At 48.5% G+C, this 16398-nt stretch overlaps 1 protein-coding gene across 3 annotated transcripts in view; it reads left to right on the top strand.

The window, feature by feature from the left end:
• Positions 1 to 11654, top strand: part of DTD1 (D-aminoacyl-tRNA deacylase 1) — a 153346-nt gene extending 141692 nt beyond the window's left edge. For all 3 annotated transcript variants that reach the window (XM_062202256.1, XM_062202255.1, XM_062202257.1), the window contains exon 6: positions 11141 to 11654. The gene's annotated coding sequence lies outside the window, so the exon portion shown is untranslated. The remainder of the gene's footprint in view (positions 1 to 11140) is intronic.
• The last annotated feature ends 4744 nt before the right edge of the window (positions 11655 to 16398 follow it).

Raw genomic sequence — 16398 nt, 5'->3', positions numbered from 1 at the left:
AGCATGGGATTTTCTTCATTGAGATACGGGCGGGAGGTGGGACATCGGGGCGCCCCCAGACCGGGAGTGTTCTCCCAGCAGGGGTTCTGCGAGCACCGACATCCTCAGCTGCTTGTGTCAGTGCACGCTGGTGCTGCTGTGCTGAGCTTGTGCAGAGCACACACAGACGCGTGGGCCCACAGCTGCTGGGCATGCACGTGCTCACTGTCCTGCCCTCCCAGTTCTTGCTCCCTGCAGCCCCAGTGGTGGACACTGAGTTGTGCATTGGCCGCCTCCCTTCGAAATTCCCAGCATCAAGTTCTGCCACTGTTAGCTTCCCCCGCATGGCTCTGCCCAGTGACTTTTCCTAAATGGCGCTTTATTCTCGTCACCCCCATGCCCAGGAGTGTGTTGGGTACATTGTCTCTGTCTGAAGCTCAGAGCCTGTTTGCTCTGATTCAACCACCCACAGCCCTTCGCTTCCCTTCTCGGTGAACCTCGTGCTCTGGGAGCCTCCCGTTTGCTGAGCACTGGGCCAAACCCTGAGGGCGCAGATGTGAGGGGCCAGGACCTTCTTCTAGGCAGTTCACAAGTTCAGGGAGATGTGTGTAAATGTTCAAGCCACAGTGTGATGTGTTGTGGCCATGATGTAAGTGAGGTGAGGGGTGGAGAGGACCCTGGAACCAGACCTCTAAGGACACACACCATTGGGGAAATGAAAGGCAAGGGCAGGCAAGTGCTGCCCAGGCCAAGAGATGAGCAGGTGCAACCTGTGGGGGTCAGGGCAGCACAGACCGATGAGTTTTGGAACAGGAACTGAAGACTGGCTGAAGGGTTGGGTGCCAGTGACAGGCAGCAGCCCCTCTGAAGTTAGATAAATGTGTGTGGGGGGAGGGATCTGCATTACAGAGTCTGCCGTGCAGCTCGGAGGTACTTGGATTTCATCCTGGGCTGACGGGACCTCTGAAGGTTTTAAGTGTGCCTGTGACATAATCAAGATCCGGAGTTTAAAGGGATCACTCCAGCAGCCTTGAGGAGTGAGGCTGGGAGCAGATAGGCCAAGTAGGAGGCCCCTGCAGAAATCCGGAGAACACGTTACACTGGGGATAGAGGGGAAAGGGTGGGATTGACAGGCATGGAGGAAATTGAATCATTTCAGCATAGTGACCACTGCATGTGGAAGAGAAAGCACGCCAGATGACTTGGGATCCTGATTTGAGTGACAGGTGAACACAGAATAGGCACCCATGGGGAGCCAAGGGTGGTGCCAGTGGTCTGTGAGTCTGTGGGTTTGGAGCTGAGGACCGAGGGCTGAGGGGCACATTTTGGAGACTTCAACTCATAGACTGTGGTTAGGACCCAGGCAGCACACAGGTTTGCTCAGGAGGCACCACATTACAAGAGGAAAATGTTTGTAAGGTGGTTTTCTGCCGTTTCATTCCTTCTTAAAGGGAGTGGGTGTTGGGAGTCTGCCTGTGAAATGGCCTCAAGGATGCACAGAGACTGATATGCAAGAGTACAAAAAGTGTGTGGCCTCATGAGTGGGATACCCACTGGGATACAGTGCCTGGATTGGAGTCTCAGCTCCACTCCTAATTACAGCTTCCTGCTAATTCAGACCCTAGGAGGCAGCTCAAGTGCTTGGGCCCCTGCACCCATTTGGAAGACCTGGAAGAAGCTCCTGGCTTTGGCTTGGCCCAGCCCTGGCCATTCATGTGGAAGATCAATCTCTCTCTCCCTCTCCCTCTCCCTCTCCCTCTCCCTCTCCCTCTCCCTCTCCCTCTCCCTCTCCCTCTCCCTCTCCCTCTCCCTCTCTCTCTCTCTCTGTGTGTGTGTGTGTTTCCCTCTCTATAACTCTGCCTTTCAAATAAATAAAATAAATGTTTAAAAAAGAAAATAAGGCCGGCGCCGCGGCTCAACAGGCTAATCCTCTGCCTAGCGGCGCTGGCACACCGGCTTCTAGTCCCCTCGGGGCACTGGATTCTGTCCCGGTTGCCCCTCTTCCAGGCCAGCTCTCTGCTATGGCCCGGGAGTGCAGTGGAGGATGGCCAAGTGCTTGGGCCCTGCACCCGCATGGGAGACCAGGAGAAGCACCTGGCTCCTGCCTTCAGATCAGCACGATGCTGGGGCCTGTGCTCAGGTTCCTAGTGGGAAATCTGGAGGGAGACTGCTGTGCGGGATGGTGTGAGGTCTCCATGAGGCTGCTGCAGTGGAGGGAGAAGAAGGGGCAGCAAGATGGGGCTCAGTACCGGGAGGCCTGACAGCGCCTCCAGCACCAGCCGGGGGTGCACAGGCGCTGGGAGGGCTGGGCTGGCCTCGGAGCATGGGTAGAAGGAGCGTGGTGATCCTCCCCCGGAGACTGTGAGGCCACGTGTCCCAGCCTCCGCTCTTCACTGCACTCGCAGACTCTGTCGGTCTCCTGGATGACTTTCAGGGGTCTGCAGTGCTGGTGAGAGCCCAGGGGAGGCTGAAGAACCAAGCCTCAAGCGGCCCCGCCACCTTGCAGTGGTGGCACCCAGGCGCAGGCACTGGGCCCGACCAGCACCCAGCCAGAGAGGGCCCTGAGGACCCAGCGTGCTGTTGACACAGAGGAGACCCAGCTGCGTGTGCTGCTCAGCACAGGGAAGCTCCTGAGCGGGTGCAGGCCGGCCCCTGACTACGCAGAAGCCACGTGTCATCTTGATCCTCGTAGTGCTGTCTGGGTTTTGGAGTAAGCACCCAGTGAAAGCTGTCACGCAGGTGTCCATCTATAGTGACCCATTAGAGGCGACAGCAGTGGACCCTGGGGACCTGTGCCCATGCCCAGGCACGGATGAGGTCAGGGCACCGTGGGGTCCTCCTCAGCTTGCCTGCTGATTGTGCCTGATGCACCCACAGCCAGCCCTGGAGCAGGGAGGGGAGTAGTTACCCCTGCTCTGGGGCATTGGCCATGTTTTCAGATTTGAGGCCCTAAAGGGAGCCAAGGCTAAGTGACAGCGGCACTTTGGGGATGCGTTGGGTTCTTGTTGCTCCTTCTGATGAAATACGTCATCCCAGTGGACCACAAAATCACCACCTCATACTCAGGTGTCCGGAAGAACTGAATCAAGTAATGACATCAGGGGTGACCTTGGCGTTTGCTCTGCTGCACGGAAAAGCAGCGCCACCCCCCCTCCATGAAGGGAGCCGCAGTTTTCATTTGCTTTGCTTTAGACACAGCAAGAGCCCCCAGGAGCCTCGCAGGCCCTGGGGAAGCAGCTTTAAGTTTCCAAAGAGTAAGAGAGGAAGAAATGGCAGAAGAAAGGGGGATGAGAAGCCCCAGGATCTTGGGCGCATCATTCTTTGAAGGCCAGCCACAGACCTTGATGGTTCACAGGGTATTCCCAGGGCGTCCACGCTTCTCATCTCACCCCACGGATGTGAGACTGCTAAAATTAACTCACGCTTTTGTCGCCTCTCTCGTCCTTCAGACTCCCTCACCTTGCTGGGAGGCCGCCAAATTCCTCCCCCTCCCTGGCTGCTGCTGCAGGCGCCAGGTGGCCTCTTGGCCGAGGAACGTGGTTTCTGCTTTTGCCGGAAGGTTCCCTTCACGTAGCTGCTGGGGTCAGGGTGTGCGAGAACGTGCTTCTGACCGGCACCCCACAGTTCTGTCCGCACGTGCCTACACACCCTGGGAGCCAAACAAGGGAAGTGTTCTGGAAGTTGCCATCTGTTTGCTTTTCCACTGGACCTCTGTCAGAATAGGAAGATGTGCCCTGGCTGATCGCGCTGCTTCCTGATGAGCTGGAGTGGCTGAGTGTATGCGTGTCTGTGAGCATGAGTTGTGTGTGTATGTGAGTGTGTGTATATGTATGTGTGTATGAGTGTGTACTTTGTGAGTGCATGTGTGTGTATGTATGTGTGTGTACTCTATGAGTGTGTATATATGTGTGTATGAGTGTATACTTTATGTATGAGTGCATGTGTGTATACTCTGTGAGTGTGTATATGTGTGTATGAGTGTGTACTCTGTGAGTGCATGTGTGTGTATGTGTGTATGTATGTATGTACTCTATATGAGTGTGTATGTATGTGTGTATGAGTGTATACTTTATGAGTGCATGTGTGTATACTCTGTATATATGTGTGTATATTATGTGTGTATGAGTGTGTACTCTGTGAGTGCGTGTGTGTGTATGTATGTGTGTGTACTCTATATGAGTGTGTATGTATGTGTGTATGAGTGTATACTTTATGTATGAGTGCATGTGTGTATACTCTGTGTATGTATGTGTGTATATGTATGTACTCTGTATAAGTGTATGTGTATGTGTGTGTGAGTGTGTGTATGTACTCTATATGTGAGTGTGTGTGTATGTATGAGTATGTATTCTGTGTATGAGTGTATGTGTGTGTACTCAGTGTGTGTATGTGTGTACATATGTACACTGTGTATGTGTGTGTACTCAGTATGAGTGTATGTACTCTGTGTATGTGTGAGTATATGAGTGTATATCTGTGTATGAGTTTATATTCTATATGTGGGAGTGTATGTGTGTGTATGAGTGTGTACTCTGTGTATGTGTGAGTGCATGTGTGTGTATGAGTGTGTACTCTATGTATGTGTGAGTGTGTGTATGTGTGTATTTGTGTGAATGTTCTATTGAAGGGTATTTGATCCCTTTCCACTGTTTCCATCTATAAGGTGGATCTCCTTCACTCCTAGGTCTTTGCTTTCCTGTGTCATGTTTACATCAGTTTTCCAAGTCCATGTGCTGGTAACTCATGGTATTAAACTAGCTGTGTCTCTGAAGCGGTATTTTTATTTATTTTTAATTTAAAACAGTTGTCATTTTTCCTAGTGGTGGCCCTAGAGTTTTTTTAAATTATTTACTTGAAAGAGTTAGAGAAGGAGAGGCAGAGGCAGAGAGAGAGAGAGAGAGAGAGAGTGTGAGTCTTCCATCCACTGGTTTACACCCCAGTTGGCCACAATGGCCGGAGCTGTGCCAATCTGAAGCCAGGAGCCAGGAGCTTCTTCTGGGTCTCTCGTAGGTGCAGGGGCACAAGGACTTGGGCCATCTTCTACTGTTTTCCCAGGCCATAGCAGAGAGCTGGATCAGAAGTGGAGCAACCGGGACTTGAACCTGTGCCCATATGGGATGCCGGCACTGCAGGCGGCAGCTTTGCCTGCTATGCCACAGCGGTGACTTTGCCCGCTATGCCACAGTGCCACCCCCAACAGTATACATTTTTAACTTAGGTAAGTTCACCTTTTAGTAATGCTGTCCCAGCTCACCTGTAGCGCAGGTGCCTTCCAGTAACCACGTATTCGCAGTTCCTCTCTCTGACCTGTGACTTGCTGTCAGTAGTGTCGCTTTCCATGTGCTGTAGTCACCAAGTACGCAGTCACATTAGCACTTCAAATTACTTTTTTCAGGATGAATTAGCATTAAGAAAAAGGAAATATTTTATTTTACTTTCATTTATTCTCTGGCATCAGCTCTTCCTTTCAGTATGTGAATCAGAGTTTCTGACATACATTGCATTTCTTCTACAGCAGACATTTGAGAAGTCTTAATTTTTCTTTTTCTTTATTTGAAAGATTTTAAGGGGAGGGAGTGAGTGAATGGGAGAGATAGAGATGGACGAGAGAGAGAGAGAGAATGAATCTTCTTCTATTTGCTAGTTCACTCCCAAAATGGCCACAATGTCTGGGGTTGGCTAGGCCAAAGCCAGGAGCCTAAAACTCTATCTGGGTCTCCCATGTCAGTGGCAGTGGCCCAAGTGCTTCCACCATCTTCCAGTGCTTTCCTGGGCACATTAGCAGGGAGCTGGACTAGAAGCAGAGCAGCCAGAACTCAAACTAAAGCCCTGATATGGGATGCCAGCGTTGCAGGGAGCAGCTTAGCTTGCTGTGCCACAATGCTGGCCGCTCTGTTTTGCTTTTGAAGAATAATTTCACTGGTATTTATGGATTGAGTTCCACACTCCTGGGTTCATCCTGGCCTAGCCCTGGCTGTTACAGGCATTTGGGGATGAATCTGTGGATGGAAGCTCTCTCTATCTCTCAGCCTTTCAAAGAAAATGAAAATTAAAAAAAATTTTTTTTAGATTGAATAAAAAAAGAATTCTAGAATGGTGTTTTTTTTTTAGTATTTAAATATTGCCTTCCAGTCTCTTGTTGCTTGCACGGTTTCTTCTGAGAGGTCTTCTGTAATTCTCATCCTTGCTTCTTTGAGGTAAGTTGGATTTTTCCCAACCCACCTCCCTGTCATTTTCTCTTTGGTTTTCTTTAGTTTGAATAAGATATTCCTGGATGTCCTCTGAGCTTCCTAGATTTGTGGTTTGGTGTGTTTTGTTGAATTTGGAAAGTTCTTGGCCATTACAACCTCAAATATTTGTTTTCTCCTTCTTCTTCTTCAGTATTCCAGTAGTGTGTATCTTATACCCTGTGCAGTTGCCCTAGGGTTTTGCATAGTCTGTTCCCTGCCCCGTCCTTTTTCTCTTTGCATTTTGTTTGGAACGTTTCTGCTGACCTGTCTTCCAAGCCCACTAATCCGCTGCCTTGGCTGAGTCTGGTTTATGGATGAGCCCATCAAGGGGGTCCTTAGTTTCTGTTAATGTTTTTGATTTCTGTTATTCATTTTGTTTCCTGCTCAGAGTTTCCATCTTCCTGCTCAAATCACCTATCTGTTCTTACAAATGCCCTTTTCCATTGGAGCCCTTCACATGTTAATCCTAGTGTTTTAAATTCCCAGTCTGATAATTCCAGCATCTGTGCCATATCCGAGTCTCATTCCAGTGACCACTTTGGAATCCATAGTCATAAATGTTTCACTTCATTTGGGACATTTTAAGTAGGACCTCTTCAGGTGTTTTTTCTGCTCCCTCCTCTCTTCATCTGGAGGAGGTCACCGCTTGCAGACCTGCAGGGGCTCCTGGTACTGTCTGAGCTGGCCTTCCGCGCCCACTGGCGCAGAGGAGGCACATCGCATCCCTTTCCTTACCAGCAGGGGGGCTGGATTCTCTCCACCTCCAGCAGTTGCCTCATTTATGAGAAAATGAGGTGACAAGAAGCTGATTGTGATTAGCGATTCTGTGTATTGTTGAGTCCAGAGCTAAGCTTACTAAAAACCCAGAGTGTGCCACTTAATATGGTAGCTATTAAGTACATGTGCATATTTAAATGTAAATTAACTAAAACAAAATTTAATATTCAGTGCTTCAGTCACAGGAGCCACATTTCAAGTGCTCAGGAGCCACACCTGGCTAGTGGCTGCCACCTCGAATGGACAGTGCCAGTACAGCAGGTTTCTGTCTTTGCACTAACCTAGAGGGATCAGGTTATGACTATTTTTCAGACCACTGTCTGAACCACTTTAAGTTCTCTAAGACTGACGGCATTGAATACATAGAGATTTATGTGAGAAACGCACAGGGCAAGGACTGAAGTCAGAAAATAAAAACCAAAGGCTGTCGGAGTTTGTTCCTTCCACTTTCCGGTACCATCAGGGTCTTGTTAATTGCACCGCACCAAGCTTTCCACTGTTAATTAGGAAATGGAATCACCCCTGTCATCAGTTAATCAGGAGCATCAGCACCCAGCAAAGAGAGTCTGCTTTGACACTCAGCAGGGGCTCCCGGGGTCTCCAACAGTGCCAGCAGACCAGCGTGCACCCTTCTTTGATAACATAGACTTCCCAGTGATGCTCATGTTTTTTTTGTATAGAACAGCCCTAATTTTCTAGGTAAATGAATTCTGATGAGATTCCCAGCTGTGACCTGAAATAAATAAAAGCTTGGTTCTTTTGACAGCGATTTTGAGAGCAAACCTGTGGTGTCTGTCCTAAGTCTTATATTTTGTGATTACTTGACTGGCCTGAAGCCTGAAACTGGAAGTGAGCATCTTTGAGACTCAGTGTTTAAACAGACTACGGAGGGATTCCTTGCTTCTGGTCCCCACTGTCCCTGACACTTGAAGGCAGTAAGGGAGAACCACGCCCACAGCTGAGCGAGCTGGCAGTCCCCCTAGTTTCCATCTTAAGGCTGAGATATTGTGACACTACTGGAGGCAGGTGCCTCCAGCCTGCGGGTCCCATGTGCCTTCAGGCAGCATTTGGAGTAGACCCCATCCTCTTGGCAGCTCTTAGCAGGTGCCACATTACCCATTATCCAGGGTTTCTAAACTCCAGGCCTCAGTGGTTCACCATTTTCTAGAGAATCAGTGTTTATCAGCTTCAACACTACTTCTGCCCAGGGTTGCTCCTCCTCCTCCTCCTTCTGGAAGAAAGTTTATTTCCACTTACAGTTTTGGAGGTTCAGGCATCTGGGGAAGCTGTAGGATGCTGGAGGGCTGATCATGATCACATGGTGAACCAAGAACCAGAGAGACACAGAGGGATCACAGCCTTCCTGCCCCGCACTTCCACTTCTGATCTGGCAAACGGACTTTGCAGACAGCTAGCTCACTCCCACCTCCCTCTTCTTGCTTTCAGCTCTGTGAGCTCCCAGATATTTCAGCTACTCCCAGCCAGATCAGCAACCTGGATGCTAGGTGTTTTTGTTTGTTTGTTTTTGGTTTAATAATTATGTTCAAAAGAATGAGAAGGAACATTTTAAACAAGTGAGATTAGAAGTAGCGTCTGTTAACTGCTTGGTGGATCATGGTGGGCAGTGGCTTTTAGCTGGAATTTGGTCTACTCCTGGGGTACATTCTGGGAGCTAATCACTCATGATCTAACATCAGTGCAATGCTTAGACCTCTTAGGACTCCCAGAGGTAGCACAGTTAATTCTGAAGTCATACTTAGTTGTAAGCTCTTTTATCAAGTCCCTGCACCTGAGTTTACCTACAACCTCTGGGAATGCCTGGGCTGCAACTTCTCGGGCTCCTGTCCAATTCTCTGTTTCCCCAGTAGGGAACTTGGTCTCCTAAACTGACTTTCTTTCATTCAATTGCTCCTTCTCCTTCTCTTTCTCCTTCTCCTTCTTCATCCTCTCCTTCCTTTTCTTCCTCTTCCTCCTCTTCTTCTTCCACCTTTTACTCATTTTCTTCTTCCTCCTCCTCTTCTTCCTTTTCTTCTTCTTCTTTGTTACAGATACAGAGAGGGAGAAGCAAAGAGAGAGGTCTTCCATCCAGTGGTTCACTCCCTAGATGGCCACAGCAGCTGGAGCTAGGCCAATCTGAAGCCAAGAGCTGGGAGCTTCTTCTGGGTGTCCCATGTGGGTGCAAGGGCCCAAGGATTTGGGCCATCTTCCATTACTTCTCCAGGCCATAGCAGAGAGCTGAATTGGAAGTGGAGCAGCCAGAACTTGAACCAGAGCCCATATGGGATGCCAGCACCACAGGCAGATGCTTAACCTACTATGCCACAGCACAAGCCCCTCAATTTCTTCTGAAAACCATTTTTAATTACAAAATTAACACAGAAAATATCATTCTAAGATAGCCATCATTGACTTAATGCTTTTGTAATGTTTCTCCTAAACAGGTAATTTTTATATTTCTCTAATTTGACAGAGCTGAAGATCTACTTTACATAAAATGCCACTTGCTTTTATCATTTAACAGAATATCATAACACATTTCTAGGCCATTTATTCTTCTATAGCAAACTTCATAAATTCTTTCTGCACATCATTTGGAGCATAAGCATGTTATCCCAAAGTAATTAAGAATGTAGAATATTTAATTGAAGTAAATACAAAGGATAAATACATTCAACCAAGATCTGAAAGCTCATCTTCTTAAGTTTAAAAACAAAGGTTCTGGGGCCAGCATTCTAGCACAGCCTGTTAAGATATTGCTTGTAACACCAGCATCCCATGTGAGCACCAATTAGAGTCCTGGCTGCTCCATTTCCAATCCAGCCCCCTGCTAATGCTCCTGGGAAAGCAGCAGAAGATGGCCCAAGTGCTTTGTCCTCTACCACCCATGTTGGAGACCCAGATGGAGTCCGGGCTTCTGCTTTCAGCCTGACCCAGCTCTGGTCCTCATAGCCATTTGGGGAGTGAACCAGTGGATGGAAGTTGTGTGTGTGTGTGTCTCTCTCTCCTCCCCATAATGGCCTTTCAAATAAATAATACATCTTTTTACCCAGAGCACTTCCACGGAAGTGACACCGCCGAGGCGTCCCTGCTGTTGGCAGTGTCTTCCGTTTTCATGGAAGCTTGGCCGGTTAGAAGTTAGACCCAAGGGGGAGGAGCTATTCTGATAAGCTCAGGATTTAGTTCAACTCTTGGGTGGCAGATGCCTCCTCACCAGTCTTGGCACCGTCAGCTGGTTTCTGTGTTGTAGCCTCAGAATTACGTAGGGAAACCTGGGCCACTTGGGGCAGTTTCTACCAGAGAACCAGGCATCCTTGGGTAGCATTGACAATATCCCAAGAGCAGTGTTCAGTCTTCTGTGGGCTTTCCTTAACTCCCACCCCTCCCCCACACACCCTGGTAAGAGGATTTGGCCATGAGACTTTTATGTTTATTTTTAAGGCATTTGTCCATTGCGTCTGTGTTGTCTAATGTGTGAGCATTAGCTACTTGTGATATATTCTTTTTTATCTTTTTAATGTCTGTAATGTCTGATGTTCCCTCTTTGATTCCTGATGCCGATAACTTTATGCCTTCTCTGTTTTTTCTTGGTAAGTCTGGCAAAATGTTTTTCATTTATTTTCTCTTTCCTTTTTCCATTTCAAGTTTCTATATGCTTCTGCTTGTTACTTTGCTTTTATTCTTTTAGTTTCTTAGGGTGGAAACTCTGATTATTGATTTGACAGTTTTTTCCACTTTTCTAACTTAATGCTATGAATTTCTCTCTAAGCACTGTCTTATATGAATATCACAGAGGTTAATATGTTGTACTTTCATTTTTGTTTGCTTCAAAATATTTTTTAATTTGTTTTGTGACTTCTCACTGACGCAGAAGCCTTTTAGAAGTGTGTTCAGATCTTTGGCTTAGTGTCTTTGAGACGTAAGAATGGGGTTATAACAGACTAGACACCCTGTGATGAGAAGGTGATTTGGGCTTATGCATGGTAAGATGGCAGTTTTTCCACAGTGATGTAAAACATTGTCATTCCATGACTGTTGTATGAGCTTGAAGGGACACCCTGAGCTGTTTTGTTGTCCCGAATGCCTGTGTCTACAGAATTTGAGGGCGCATTTTGGCAGTCCTTCTTAGTAATGTGTCTTCTCTTTACTGTTTTCAGTGCATGGTCACTGGGCAAGAGTCATTCCTGAAAAATTCAAGATGCTAAGCCCTACACTGCTTTAAGAATTTGGAACTGAATCGTGAAAAAGGAAACAGAAATAAGAAATTGGGACCCTGAAATCCCTGCAGAAGACACCCAAGGACCCGTTGCCATCTTCTGCTGCTGCCATGTGGGCGAGGCCGTGGTTGCTGCTCTGGTGGAGGAGTGGGTGTGGCGGCAGGCCCACGCCTGTGCCATCCCCACAGGAAGGCTCAGTTGGCTCCTGCCATGCCTTGGCTTGCTTTTGGAACAGGTTGGCCACCTTCTGTCACCCAGTCCACTGTGGTGTATTCTGCATGTGTGTCACGGGTCTCTAACACCTCCACGCTGTCCGTGCTCTTTTCCACACTGGCTCATAACCAGGGCCTGTGTCACGGTGTCAGGAAAGCAACCGTCACTGATGATGTATCCTGGGAGACCTTCGCATCTTGTAAACTTTCTCTCTTTTCTAAAAATAAATAATAAAACCCACGTCTCAAAAGCACCACTTTATTATCAAATGAATCCTGCTGTGTTTCTGCTTAATGATGTTATCTGTAGAAATGCAACACATCGGCCCCTTCCTAGATATACATACACTGCTTTTCAGGGGACCGTGCTGGGTGGCCCACTCGGCCTCTGATTGCGCAGTGAGAGCCTGTATGTGGTAACTTACAGCCATGACATTTGACTTGGAGGTGAGGTAGGCGGCCAGGGGAGTATAACTGGGAAGGGAGTCCAGTTTCAGAATGGTCGGACTGTGCTGACTGGGACCAAGTGTGGCTGCCACGTCCGGTTTGCCCATCTCCGGGAGGTGGGAGGAAGGCCCAGCGTGTTAGAAAGCTGCTTCTCCTGTAGCTGCACGGCCGTCTCTCCTCCCGGAGCTGTGTGAAGAAGTGCTGCAGGAGGAGTTTCTCAGTCGGTGAAGCTTTATCTATTAATGGTGCATCCACAGTGGCTATTTTTGACAGACATCATGTTAACAGTTTTCTATATAAAATATTCATGCTCACATAAGCAGTTCTTCCTCTTAAAATATTTCTTACTCAGCCATAGAAGGGACAGCCTTACTTGGCAGTTTTGCAGTGTGAAACTCTGGCTACCTCTGACCTTTACAATAACTCCCGAGTCCCTCTAGTCTTCCCCGTGGTCTACTTCAAATGAAAACATTAGAAAATGTGAGAAAAAAACAAAAACCAAAAGATCAAGTCAAATCTCCAATGCCTGTTCAAGTACTTGGAATACAGAGTTCAAAAAGGGTGCGGAGATCACAGAGATTCTGAACCAGTGCCGATGGCTCAGTGTCACACACAGTGGCTTCAATCTGTATAGGTCTGAAAGCTCCACACCCCAGACACGAAGCCCACTCAGCTCCCCAGCTCTGTGGTCAGTGAGGCCCAAGAGATTTTCCCGCCTGAGTTCTCTAAGTAGGGTTTTACAGAGCGAATGCAAGTTCACTCTGAAATGGCTGGAATCCATGCGTTTATAAACTCAGCTACAGGGCTCGGCCTGAACAGATTTGTCATATATTTTCCTGCCGTGGCATTTAATCACCTCCAGTTGATGTTTGCAGAGCAGCTGTGGACAGGGGTAACGAGGACTGCATGGGTAAAGAGCTAACATGCTTGCTGCCTGGGTGGGGGTGATGTGATAAAGACCCTCTGTGCTCCCAGCCCAGTGCCTACATCCTGTTTCAGTGGGACAGGGACCCTCAGTGTGAGCAGCAGCACGTGGTCAACATTGCTGAAGAGTCTGACCACCATTAAGGCAGAAAAGAGCTGAAGGAACTGACACTCTGCTCTGGAGGGAAAAAAAAAAAAAAAAAAAAACCTCTGAATACTTGAAAGATACGGAAGAGACCCTTGGCCCTGAAACAAAAATCAGAGCAATGGGTATAAGTTGCATTCTAGACTCTCACTTTCTACCAGTTGACTTTCTACCACTTTCTACCAGATACGGAAGAGACCCTTGGCCCTGGAACAAAAATCGGAGCAATGGATATAAGTTGCATTCTAGACAATGACTTTTCTACCAAAGTGGGCTGTGATGTTGGGAGTCTTAGCGTTGGAGCAGGAGTTCTGAGTCTGTGTATGGAGGGGGTACTCTTTTGTGTGGACTAATTTAAAAATCTTCCCTCCCTCCCAGTATGCAGGGAACAAGGCAGATGTCAGAAGACGTTGGTAGCACTGGCGTGAAGTAGGCTCTTCATCGTCCTGGAGATCACTCCAGTTCTCAGGATCAGAGAAGCCGCAGGGAATACATTGAAGACTGGCTCTAGGGGTTCCGTCTGGACACAGGGCAAGGTGATGGAGAGACAGCGACAGCTCAGGAAGACCCTCTGCACACCCACAGCCAGACGCAGATGGGGGTTACTTTCCCCTTGAAGGTCATTTCCAACTCTTTCTGTGGGGCTAAAATTAGGTTTTCGGGTGCAGTTCTACTTACAGAGCATAAAACGCTTAATCTTTTACGTTCCTCCTAGCATTGGTCAAACTGCTGCTTTCTGCTTACTTATAAAACTTGCTGTTTATTGTCCATTAAAACAACATTTGAATGAGGATGGGAGAGGAGGATTGTACCATGTATGGCTTTTCTGAGAAGCCCTGGCAGACCGTGGGCCCAAAGCTTTAAACAGCACCGTGCCAATGGCTCGGGGTAGCAGACTCCAGTTAATCTTGCCTCCCGTGGTTTACTTTATAGGACACTAAGCTCTTGTGGCTACACAAAACATAGACCAAATAAAGTCATCTCCTGGGCCCGGGTTCTCTAAGCTCCACCCCGTGGTTGGTGGGGTTTTCTCCAGCAACTGCACCCTGACGGTGGGTGGTGCCAACTGACGGAGTCAGAGTTTGATAGGCCATTGACTCTGCCATAAGGAACAGATGGTTCCACAAGTGCCCCGTTTCCTCCTGCCTGGGGTCACTTTGCTAACTCCAAAGCCAGAGAAGGGATCTTTCTGTCACTGATCTGTCGGATTTTCTGCCAAGCACAGTTCTTAATTTGCAATTCATTGCTGATTTGGGTCCTTTAAAAATAGACTTGAGTCATCTTATCTCAGAAAACGGAAGGGTAGCAAAAGGAGAGCCTCCCCCAGATTGTACGGAAGAAGAGAAGGGAGCCGCTGTTCAGAGAGGACGCCGCCGTCTGCAGGCTTTGCCGTGCCTTCTCTCTCTCCTGGGGCACAGATGCCAGTTACTCAATTGTTAGCAGTTCTGGGAAACAGGGCCTTAAATTTCCATTATGAAAGTGTCTCGCTTCGTGATGGTATTTTAGGGTTTGTTAAATATAAATTAGTGCATTAATTTTGGATGATGTACTCAGCATTTGTAGAAGCCTTAAAAATCACTTGTTTTTGACTCTTCCCTGGGGGAAGTGAGTGAGAGGCCATGTTGTGGAGCAGGGCACGCTTTGGGGGTGGTAGCGAGCTGCAGCCGGCAGAGAGCAGGCCCAGTTGTGGGTTTGACAAGGTGGCTCCCAGAGATTGGGAGATCCACAGGAAGAGGAGGGGCTGGCCTGGCAACAGCAGCAGGTGATGGAGGAAGCTAAGACCACAGGTACAGCTGCCTTAAGGTGTGAAGAAGAGGCATTCAGACAACCGCCAGCAGGCCGGTGGCCCTGGATCTGGGGATAGGGACAGAAGCAAAGCCTCAGAGGTGAGCAGGGCCTGCACTGCAGGGATCTGGCTAATGTGTTCTGAGTCCCTACCCGCCCACCACCTCATACAGGCAGCTTTGTTCTAATTCCTGAGTGGTTTGTCACGGGATGTGAGCGTGGGAACCTTGAGAACTGTCACCTGTGCCGCTGTGCTGTGACGAGGGTCCTCAATGTGGGCAGCAGTGTTGGGGTCTGCATAGGCCGTGGGGTGGAATCCTGGCTGTGCTGGCGACCTGCTGCATAACCTGAGGACAGCTTCTTCAGCCTCCACACCTTTCTTCTCCCATCCACGTGGAGACACAACCTGGCCCTTGGAACATGCTTGCAAGGGCTAAACAAGGGAGCGTGAACTTCACCCAGTGTGGACAGTCACCACCCCTGCAGCCACACCACGTCGGCAGCTCCTGAGCCTACCTGAAACAAAGAACCCTGGGTTTACTCTGTAACCTTGCAGAGAGCCAAAGGAAGAACTCAGTGGTACCCCTGTTGGGCTCGGCCTGAAGTCACGGTCTGTTGCCATATTTCCCGTGTCATGCTGGGCACTCCTCCAGGCACTGTCATCTTCAGATAGATGTGTTTTCTGTGTCTTTAGGTCCTGGCTCACCATGGTAGCCAGAATAGAATTGGCACTACGCTAGAAATCCTCCTTCCCCATCAAGAGATGCTTTATTTATGTTCTCACTCAACCCACACTCCTCCAGCCCACGTTGCCTATTCTGGCTGGAATCAGGCTCTCCTATTTTCAGAGAATTTGGGTGATTAATCCAATGATCATCTTAAAAAATATATATATATATATATTAGCACAGTCCAGGTGCTGTTTGTGAACTCTTTCTGGCTTCCAGAGATCTCTGTGTTCTGTTCTACAGGCTCACAGCCATCTGTTCAATCATCTCTCTGTTCTAGACTGTTTTCTGGGGCCACATCCTGCTGGCGCTGTTGGCAGTCTCTGGAACCCATCATGCTGAAACTGAATTTTTTTTTTTTTTAACATATTTGCTTTGCTGTCCCCTCTCTTGTTTTTGGTATGTTTTCGAAAGCTGCCAGTACCGACTCTGTTTCCCAGTCATGGTGCCTTTATGTTATTTCAGAGCCTTTGAATCTACAGTTCATTCGGGGAACCTTGTAGGTCTGTTCCCTCACCCAGCCTGGGCTTCGGGTCCCTTTTTTTTTTTTTTAGTCTTGTTTGTCATTTTTTTGAATTTGAAACATTTGCTTACAGGAGTGGATAAAGTAACTCAGCTGATCTGAGCATCCAACCAGAAACTAGTACCAGCCATGGACGAGGTCAGCTCTTGTAGCCACCACGGTCCTTTCAGTGTTCCCATCACACACGCTGGGACTTGGGGAGATGGAGGCACTGCCAGGAGCTGTTTGCCAGGTGAGCAGTCAGCCTGCAGCAGCATCGTGGGAGCCGGCAGAGGGCAGGACCCTGGGTTGGGCGGGACTGAGCCTTGCCACTCCCAGCAACAGCTCAAGGCCAGTGTCCATGTTTGTGCTGGCTCCCGAGCCCTGTCCCTGCAGGGGACACAGGGCCAGGTGACGACATCATCACGTGCAGTGGGTCATGCTTCCAAAGAGGC

Source organism: Lepus europaeus, chromosome 10 (assembly GCF_033115175.1).
Source record: "Lepus europaeus isolate LE1 chromosome 10, mLepTim1.pri, whole genome shotgun sequence".
NCBI lineage: Eukaryota > Metazoa > Chordata > Mammalia > Lagomorpha > Leporidae > Lepus > Lepus europaeus.
This window is presented reverse-complemented; position numbering and strand designations above follow the sequence as displayed.